This window comes from Trichechus manatus, unplaced genomic scaffold, assembly GCF_000243295.1.
Source record: "Trichechus manatus latirostris isolate Lorelei unplaced genomic scaffold, TriManLat1.0 scaffold00361, whole genome shotgun sequence".
NCBI classification, from domain to species: domain Eukaryota; kingdom Metazoa; phylum Chordata; class Mammalia; order Sirenia; family Trichechidae; genus Trichechus; species Trichechus manatus.
Genome location: NW_004444297.1, coordinates 103072 through 113018, shown reverse-complemented (window position 1 = coordinate 113018; position 9947 = coordinate 103072). Strand labels below are relative to the sequence as shown.

The 9947-nt window shown below is 40.1% G+C and overlaps 1 pseudogene; it reads left to right on the top strand.

The window, feature by feature from the left end:
• The first annotated feature begins 6044 nt into the window (after positions 1-6044).
• On the top strand, positions 6045-7823 carry LOC101345435 (DDB1- and CUL4-associated factor 8 pseudogene; annotated as a pseudogene).
• The last annotated feature ends 2124 nt before the right edge of the window (positions 7824-9947 follow it).

Sequence of the window (9947 nt, the reverse complement as noted above, 5' to 3'; positions counted from 1 at the left end):
ATGGTAGCTTCTCCAACACCATTGCCTGCCATTCTCTAATAGTTACTTGCAATGTGTCAGTCACAGTGGGCTCCTTGATGTTCCATAAACATTCATATTGTGTTACTATTTCAGAGCATTTGCACTCAATGTCACTCTAGAGGAAATGTTATTCTCCTAGATATTTGCATGGTTCATTTCTTTTCTTTCACTTAAATGTCATCACATAAAGTAGATCTTCCCTGAACGCCCTATCTAAAATAGCACCCCCACTCTATGTCCATTACACAGCTTTATTTCTCTCCATAATATTAATCACTACCTCATACGATCTATCTACTTATTGACTTGTATATTGTCTCTTTTCTCCACTATATTATAAGCTCCATGAGTGAAGAGATTGCCATTTTTCTTCACCACTGTATTATCAGTACTAGAACAGTACATGACACATAGAAGCCCTAAAAGAATGAATGAATGAATGAGTAACTAAATAGGAATGGAAATATACCAAATGAATCAATTAAATGTCTTCCTATTAGATACATGATGAAAATGATGACTGGTTCCTCCTGGGAAATTTCTATCAAATAAAAATGAAGAATTATCTTCATTTCGCATCCTACTTTGGTGAGTGGTGTTTGGGGTCTTAAAAGCTTGCAAATGGCCATCTAAGATGCATCAATTGGTCCCAACCACCTGGAGTAAAGAAGAATGAAGAACACCAAAGACACAAGGAAAGTATTAGCCTAAGACACAGAAAGGGCCACCTAAACCAGAGACTTCATTAGCCTGAGAGCAGAAGAACTGGATGGTGCCCGGCTACCACCAATGACCGTCCTGACAGGGAACACGACACAGAGTCCCTGATGGAGCAGGAGAAAGATGGGGTGCAGAACTCAAATTCTAGTAAGAAGACCAGATTTAATGGTCTGAATAAGACTGGAGGAACCCCAGAAAGCATGGCCCCCAGAGTGTCTATCAGCTCAGAACTAAAACAATTTCTGAGGCCATCTCTTCAAACAGGGATTGGACTGGACTGTGGGACACAAATTGATATTCGTGAAGCGGGTGCCTCTTGGCTCAAGTGGATACAAGATACTAAACCGGCAGCTTCTGTCTGGAGGTGAGATGGGAAGGCAGAGAGGGCTAGGAGATGGTTGAATGGACATGGGGAATCAGGGGTGGAAAGGAGGAATGTGCTGTCACAGTATGGGGAGAGCAATTAGGGTCACACAACAATGTATGTGTAAGTTTTTGTATGGGAGACTAACTTGAAATGTAAACTTCATTTAAACTATAACAATAAACAAAAAAAATTACTATGCAATCTATCATACATAGAAAATAGTATATACATGTATATGCCAAAAAAAGTAATAAAATAAATAGCAATATACCCATACCCAGGTAAGCTATAAACATTACCAAGAATTTCGAAGCTTCCTCTCTCCCAGATTTCAACCCCTTCCTCCACTCCAAAGGTAATCATTATCCTGAATTTTGAGTCAATTATTTCCTTGCCTTTCTTTATAGTTTTTTGATATATAACGACTATGTAGACCAGCATAAAAATAAAATTACCGACTAGTCTCTGTCACTTGCATTTTCACTCATCATTGTGTTGGAAGATGCATCCATGTTCAATTTTAGTTTACTCTAATTTCTGAACATTATTCCAATATAGGAAGATATGCTAACTTATTTATCCATGTTACCCTTAACGGGCTTTTGGGTGGTTTTCAGGTTGCTATGCTATTCATTACAAGTTGCTATGACTATTCTTTTACATGTCTCATCATACAAAATTTTCCCTAGGGTGTACACCCTATATACCTTGCAGTGGAATAAGCAGATATCTGAATACCCACATTTTCAAATTTACTAGCTGATGCCAAGTTGTTATACAGTGTTTGGATCAATTTACCTTTCCATTGTATGGAAGTGCCGGCTGTCGCTCCATAACCACCACCACTTGGTATATACTCCTTTTTAAATAACATTTTTCCAACCTGTTGGGTATAAAGTATCCCACTGTTATTTTAATTTTCATTTCCTTGATTACTGATTTGGAGAACATCTTTTCAAATGTTTACTGACCATTTCTATTACCTAGTCTTTGAAACATTTATTTCAAACTATTACTCATTTTTCTATTAGGATGTTTTATTTATCCTGTTGACGCATAGGGAATTTTTTTATTTATTGTGAATAATCTTTTATCAGATATCTGTGTTGTAAACACTGGCACCCCATTTTTGATTGGGCTACACTCTCTTTATAAAAAAAAATTTTTTTATTGTACTTTAGGTGAAGGTTTACAGAACAAATAATTTCTCATTAAATAGTCAGTACACATATTGTTTTATGACATTGGTTAATAATCCCATGACATGTCAACCCTCTCCCTTCTCGACCTTTTTTTTTTTGGTGAAAATATACATAGCCAAAGATACACCATTTTAAAAATTTCTACATGCACAGTTCAGTGACATTGATTACGTTCTTCCAGTTGTGCTGTTATTCTCACTTTAGATGCAGGTTTACAGAACAAAATAGTTTCTCATTAAACAGTTAGTACACATGTTGCCCTATGACAATGGTCAACAACCCCACTACACGTCAACACTGTCCTTACTCAACCTTGGGTTCCCTATCACCAGCTTTCCTGTCCCCTTCTGCCTTCTAGTCCTTGTCCCTGGACTGCTGTGCCTCATTAGTCCCAGTTTGTTTTATGGGATTGTCAAATCCCCGGCTGAATGGTGAGCCTCAGAAGTGACTTCACCACTGAGCTAAAAGGGTGTCTGAGGGCAATACTCTCGGGGTTTCTCCAGACTCTTTCAGGCCAGTAAATCTGGTCTTTTGTGTGTGTGTGTTAGAATTTTGTTCTACATTCTTCTCCAGCTCTGTCCAGAACCCTCTGTTGTGATCCTGGTCAGAGCAGTCAGTGGTGGTAGCCGGGCACCATCTAGCTGTACTGGACTCAGTCTGGTGGAGGCCTTGGCAGCTGTGGTCCATTAGTCCTTTGGATAATCTATTCCTTGTATCCTGTTCTCCTCATTCTCCCTTGCTCCCGAAGGGGTGAGACCAGTGGAGTATGTTAGATGGCTGCTCACAGGCTTTTAAGACCCCAGATGCTACTCACTGGGCTACACTCTCTTTATAGTGTATTTTTGCTGCATAGAAGTTCTCAATTTAACAGTAGAAAAATATACCAATCCTTTCTTAATGGCTTGCGCTTTTATGTCTTGTTAAAATTCCTTCTCTGTTCTGAGCTTATAAAGATACTGTCCTATATTTGATCTTGAGCTTTCTAAGTATGCCTTTCACGTTTAAGTTTTTAATTCTTCTGAACTAATTTTTGAATGGTGTGAGATAGGAATCAGTTGTTGTTGTCGTTATTTGTTATTATTATTTTACTATTGTCCCAGAACCATTTAATGAATAATCCATCTCCCCCACAACCATCGGTCTTAAAGCCCCTAGAAAAAACAAAGGCATAAAGTGTACTGCAATTTCTGGATTTCTTGTGAAATGGAATGTTTATGAATCTGCCAAATCTATCCTTATGTTTAAAACTTTTCTTATTTGTATACCTGTTACTTTAAATGAAATAATAGTTTTTAAATTAACTTAAAAAGTGTTCTGTCAACTATGAGCAAATCTGGCTATATTCTCTGTTGAAGAAATCTGGATATACTCTCTTTTGAAACTGAACATGAGAAAATCAATTGTGATAAAATCATTGACAAATTTACAGAAGGCTGGAAAACAGAAATATGTTATTATTTATTACTTAGACAGATCAATATACTAAGCTATATTTTATCCTTTTTTTCCACAATATAAAATAAGGTAATTGCAAAGTATTAATCTACTCCTTTTTTCTTTCTTCTGGCTCCATAATACTTATTTTTTTTTTAATTTTTGCATTATTTTATTGTTTTACTGGCTTTATTATGCATATGGAGATCAATAAAATAAAATATTGCTTCTTTACGTTTATCTTATAGACTTTATTAATATTGCTGAAACTTATTTTGTCGTATAGAGAAAGGAATGTTATAAAAATGCTCCTCTCTAAGTGCCAAATATGCTAAAATTGCCACTGAATGTCACATTTTTTTTCTCATTTAATCCTCTAATTTATTGCATAAGCAGCTTCCTTAATGTCAAGCCATGCATGTGTTTCTGCAATAAATTTAACATGGCCACGATACAGCACTCTTTTTCCATATACTTAGTTTAGGATTTCTGCATTTCTGTTTATGATAACATTGCTCTGTGATTTTCTTTCACTATCCTTTTTGTTTTCTTTTTGTCTCTGTTTCTGCTTTTGTTTTTATCAAGTTTATACTAGTATTACAAAATGATCTGTGAGTATACCCTTGTTTTCTAGGCTCTAAAAAAAATCGGGTAAGAATGAAATTGCATGTTCCTTGAAAGCTCAGTAGAACTTGCCTGTCAATTTTTCTGTGTACAGCCTTTGTGTTTCATTTATTTTTAAGCCAAATGCATTTAATCTGACACAGCCTTGGAGTCGTTCTCTCTCTTTAGAAGACTTTATACTTCTCTGCTTAATCAATTTTGCGTTGGTCTTGCAATGACTCTGAGGGAAATACTGTTTTCCTCATCGCAGCATTCTTCGTCAGCAGTTTATTTTCCCTCTTCTCTGAATGTAATATCTAAGAGGATGTCAGTAAATTTTCTTAGTAAACTGCAGTATTTCCTCTTAGATATTACATTCAGAGACGCTCTGAAGCTCACACAGCAATGCCAGGTAGCCGTCCCTGTGGGGCGATTTTCTTTTCTTAAAAGGCCACAAAGAAGTCCCCAACATATCTTTGGGAAATACATAAAATATTTTGATAGCTCTATAACATCACATAATGATTTTTTTTTTTTGATAAAAGTGTGTTGGTGTTCCCCAGGTATCTCCAATTGAATCAATCAAAAAAAAAAGTATAGACGTCTCTCTGCTGGAAAAAGAAAAAAGTTAAAATTCTATCTCAAGTTGGTGAAGCAGTTACTCATTTCAATGTCCACTTTAAACTGACTAGTTGATTTCAGCCTTGATTACCCTGAGGGACTAAATTTCTCTGCTCACTAAGAGAGACTGCCAGATTTAACAAATAAAATGCAAAAATTTGAATTTCAGAGAAACAATGTTTTTTTTTTTTAAAGTGTAACTCTACCAAAAAAAAAAACAAAAACAAAGAAAAACCAAACTCGTTGCCGTGGAGTCATTTCCAACTCATAGGGACTCTATAGGACAGAGTAGAACTGCCCCATAGGGTTTCCAATGAGCGGGTGGCGGATTTGAACTGCCGAGCTTTTGGTTAGTAGCCGAAAGCCTAACCATTGCGCTACCAGGGCTGTAGTGTAAATATGTCCCATGCAATATTTGGGATCTACTGGTACTAAAATATTATTCATTGTTTGTCTTCCCAGTTAAAATTCAATTAACTCGGTGTTCTGCATTTTATCTGGCAACTCTATATGAGATTCTACCAGTTAGAGCTCTCAAGTTCTCCCTTGAGCTGTTTGATTTGCAGAAACTATTTTTTGTATGTCAGGAAGTCACCAACTCTGGGTACCTTAGCTAACCTTTCATTGCTTTTGCCCATTTCTTTTGTTTCACACTGTACATTCAAGCAGAGCAATAAGAGATGTTTTACCTGAACAAGGATCACTTTTGCTGATGGTTCTCTGATAAGAATGTTTTCCAAAGTGCAATATGTCCCAGTCTTCAAAAGAGCAGAACACATTGCTGCTCATTAGTGTTCATTGGCCCCAGGGTGGGACACCGGGCCTGGAACACTGGGAGAGGTAGCAGGGGTACCACAAGATGCGAAATGGGAAGAAGCCTTCTGAGCCTCATGGCCTCCCGTACTTACCCTGAGCCTCATGAGCTTCCGTACTTTTAACCGTTTTAGCCGCCTATTACTCTCCCCCTTTTGGCCTACTCTGTTGGCCCCTCCTTGCCGCTGAGCCTACCTCTGCCTCGCGGGCCCACCTACCTTCAAGGGGTCAGCTTTTCCCGAGTTGAGACCAGTCTGCAAACATCAGTCAAGATGTCCGGCACAGGGAGCAGTACAGATGGCCTTGCTGACTTAGTAAACAGAAGCCTGCCCAGCAGCCCAGAGGAGAGATCTGGAGCGGAGGCCGGGAGAGAGATGGATGCTGATGGTACCGGAGATGGAAGTAACCCCAACGACACCAGCACAGAAAGTCAAGGCACCAACCCAGAAAGTTCAAGTGAAGACACCGACTTGGAAAGCATGGAGGACATTGACAGTTTACTCATGGATTTAGAAAACCGATTGCAGTACCACTCAGAAGAGGGGGAGATCAGGGAGGAGGAAGAAGATGAGGAGGATGAAGACGATGACGAAGAACTACCTCGGGTATGTGTGCAGTGCAGTGGGGACAACCATGCCCAGTATTTATTAGATCAGGATCGGGCTCTGGAGGAGTGGATATCCTCAGAGGTATCAGCCCTACCCCGACCTCGCTGGCGAGTCCTTACTGCCCTTCGGGAGCGCCAGCTGGGTTCAAGTGCCCGCTTTGTATATGAGGCCTGTGGGGCAAGAATCTTTGTGCAGCGTTTCCACCTGCAGAATGAGCTTGAGGGCCATACCAGTTGTGTCAATACCGTGCACTTTAACCAGCGTGGCACCTGGCTGGCCAGTGGCAGCGATGACCTGAAGGTGATAGTGTGGGATTGGGTACGAGGGCAGCCAGTACTGAATTTTTCGAGTGGCCACAAAAGTAATGTCTTTCAGGCCAAGTTCCTTCCCAATTGTGGTGATTCTGTCCTGGCCATGTGTTCCCGTGATGGGCAAGTACGTATAGCAGAGCTATCTGAGGCACCATACTGCACGAATACCAGGTGTGTGGCACAGCATAGGGGAGCCTCCCACAAGCTGGCCCTAGAGCCAGACTCCCCGTTTAAGTTCCTAACTTCAGGGGAAGATGCAGTTGTCTTTGCCATCGACCTCAGACAAGGCCGGCCGGCTTCAAAAGTGGTGGTAACAAAAGAGAGGGAGAGGAAAGTGGGGCTGTATACAATCTTTGTGAATCCTGCCAATATTCACCAGTTTGCTGTGGGTGGACGAGATCAGTTTGTAAGAATTTATGACCAGAGGAAAATTGACCAGAATGAGAATAATGGTGTGCTCAAGAAGTTCTGTCCTCATCACTTGATGAACTGTGATTCCAGAGCAAACATTACCTGCGTTGTGTATAGCCACGATGGCACAGAGCTCCTTGCTAGTTACAATGATGAAGATATTTACCTTTTCAGCTCCTCTCATAATGATGGAGCCCAGTATGTTAAGAGATATAAGGGGCACAGAAATAACACCACAGTAAAAGGTGTCAATTTCTATGGTCCCAAAAGTGAGTTTGTAGCGAGTGGTAGTGATTGTGGGCACATCTTCATCTGGGACAAATCATCCTGCCAGATCGTTCAGTTCATGGAAGGGGACAAGGGAGGTTCAGTAAACTGCCTGGAGTCCCACCCTTCCCTACCTGTGATGGCGACCAGTGGCCTAGACTATGATGTCAAGATCTGGGCACCCATAGCTGAAGCTTCCACTGAGCTTACTGGGTTAAAGAATGTGATTAAGAAGAACAAGCTGGAACGAGATGAAGATAACTTGCACCACACTGACCTGTTTGACAGTCAGATGCTCTGGTTCCTCATGCGTCACGTGACACAGAGAAATAATCGCCGGCCCTGGGGACCTCCTGGAGTTAGAGCCAGAGATGCAGACCTGGATGACTCAGATACATCCGATGAAGAGGGGAGCCGCGACCGTATGCAGTGCCTGCCATCCTGAAGACATCATACCCTCTTCAGCTAGATGTCACCTCAACAGATTCTACTTTGAAATTCAGCTTGACTAATAGTTATTTGCGTTTTGTCTTCTGTTTTCTGCAAGTTATATTAAAAGCCAGCTCTTCCTTCTCCTCCTCTCTACCTCCCTTCCTTCCTCATGTTCTTCCTCCCTCATTCCTCTCCTCTCACTTGGTTTCTTTACTCCTTATCCTTATGCAAATGTTTAAGCAATTTATTGATGCCTGTTTTTCCTTGCCTGTTCTCTTTTGGTTGACTTCTGAAGTTTCTTAATTCTGATGAAAAATTTAAAGCTTTATTGGATCTATCTTTTCTGACACTCTGGAAGCTATTAGCTTTTTTACTTATCTTTAACAATTTATTTTAAAAGTCAAGTTCCTCGGTTGATATGAAAATTTCAGCAACGTGTTTATGCTGTAGCAGTAAAGTAAAACATGGTTTTGTTCCTTGAATACTTACACTTTCCCATACATACCAAACACACACACCCATACACACACTCACGCACACACGCACTCACACAGAAAAGGAGAAGAGGAGAAAAAGTGGGTAGATAATATCTTAACTAGATAACTCATCTTCCTGGAGTAAATAATTTGGAATTCACATTTTCTGACTCTGTATGTTAATGATATTGATTACTTTGAGCACCCTGAGGGTAGTAATAATTAAATTTAATCACATAGCATTGTTTACACTTCCAATTTTCTTGAAGTTTCATTGTTGAGAACTCCCAGAGGATTACCTTCCAGGAAGTCCCCTGGCACAACCATCTTCTGTAAGGTGCCAGCCAGGAATATAAGGATTCCTAATATTTGAAAATATATAATTGAGTTAACTTTGAACGATAACTTAATGTTGTGATAAAGAGTTGTTTATGCTTAGAGGTAACCATTTGATATCTTTAGAAGAAAAAAATCCCACTAGACATCCATGCATTTCTTAAAAGTTCTCTCAGGCTGTTACACTGTTAAATTGCTTTTAAAAAATATTTTTGTTTTAAGCCCTATTTAATGTAAATTCTGGCTGCTGGATGTCTCAAGAGCTGTTCAATAATATTATTTTTTGTCTTGCACATGTTATTTGTGTCATTGAATGCGGAAGCTCATCTTTTCCACCAACATGCCAGAACTGTTACATGATATTACAGTTACACCCTTCTTTGCAGATAATCCCTTGGGAAAGAAGGATGTAATGAAACCACCTATGGCCTGACAAAGGCTTTCATTTGATATTACATGAAATGAGTATTATTTCTGGTCCCTTGGGAACAGGTAGGGAAATTTGCATTATGAGATGAGACTTTGGAATGGAAGAGACCTTGACCAAAGTTCTTGTTCACTGAGATTCAAAATTAGTCGGGGGCAACAGGTTTGATTTTCAGAGTTTGCCTGGGAACCTGGGGTAGTCTGTACCCCTTACCAAGGCCTGCTATCAGGAAAGGACTTTAAGAGTCCCAGAAGGGAACTCACCTAGAGAGCTCAGTCTAAGCTGAACACTGGTTTGGGACAAGATACAATGAGAAGAGAGTTAAAAACCAGAATCCCAAGTTTTGGGCACCCTGCACAACCTAGCAACAACATTAACAAAACACTGGAAAAACATCATTTGGGATTTCTAGTGACAGCTGGGTGGCAGTGAGAACTGTGGCAGGAGCACATTAATTATCTAATTCTTTTTCCACGTGTTGTTTGGAAGCAAGTTTGCCTCTCTGGTGGATTTGTACTGTGTCAATTTAGCTAAGTAAAACTTTGAATTCCCTACATGGTTCTGAGATTGCTTGGGCTGCAAGAGATTTGGTGAGAGATTTGGAAGGCAAAGGTAAGAATAGTAGACATATATGTTTTATGCTCAGAAGGTTATGCAGCAGCTTATATGCTGGCTCACCTTGGTGTAGGGCAGCAGCCAGGGCCAAAACTACTCCAACACCTCTTCATATGGTCCTTAAGCTTCACCAGCTCCATAAGAAAGTGCCCACTTCTCCTGCAGAGCACTGATGTCATCACAGTTGGAGGTTTGGAAGCAGTACAGATCAACACAGGTTCTAATCTGTCCTTGTGGGTTCCAGATATTCCTCATAGATTCTGGTTTGTCCTCGCTTCCCCCA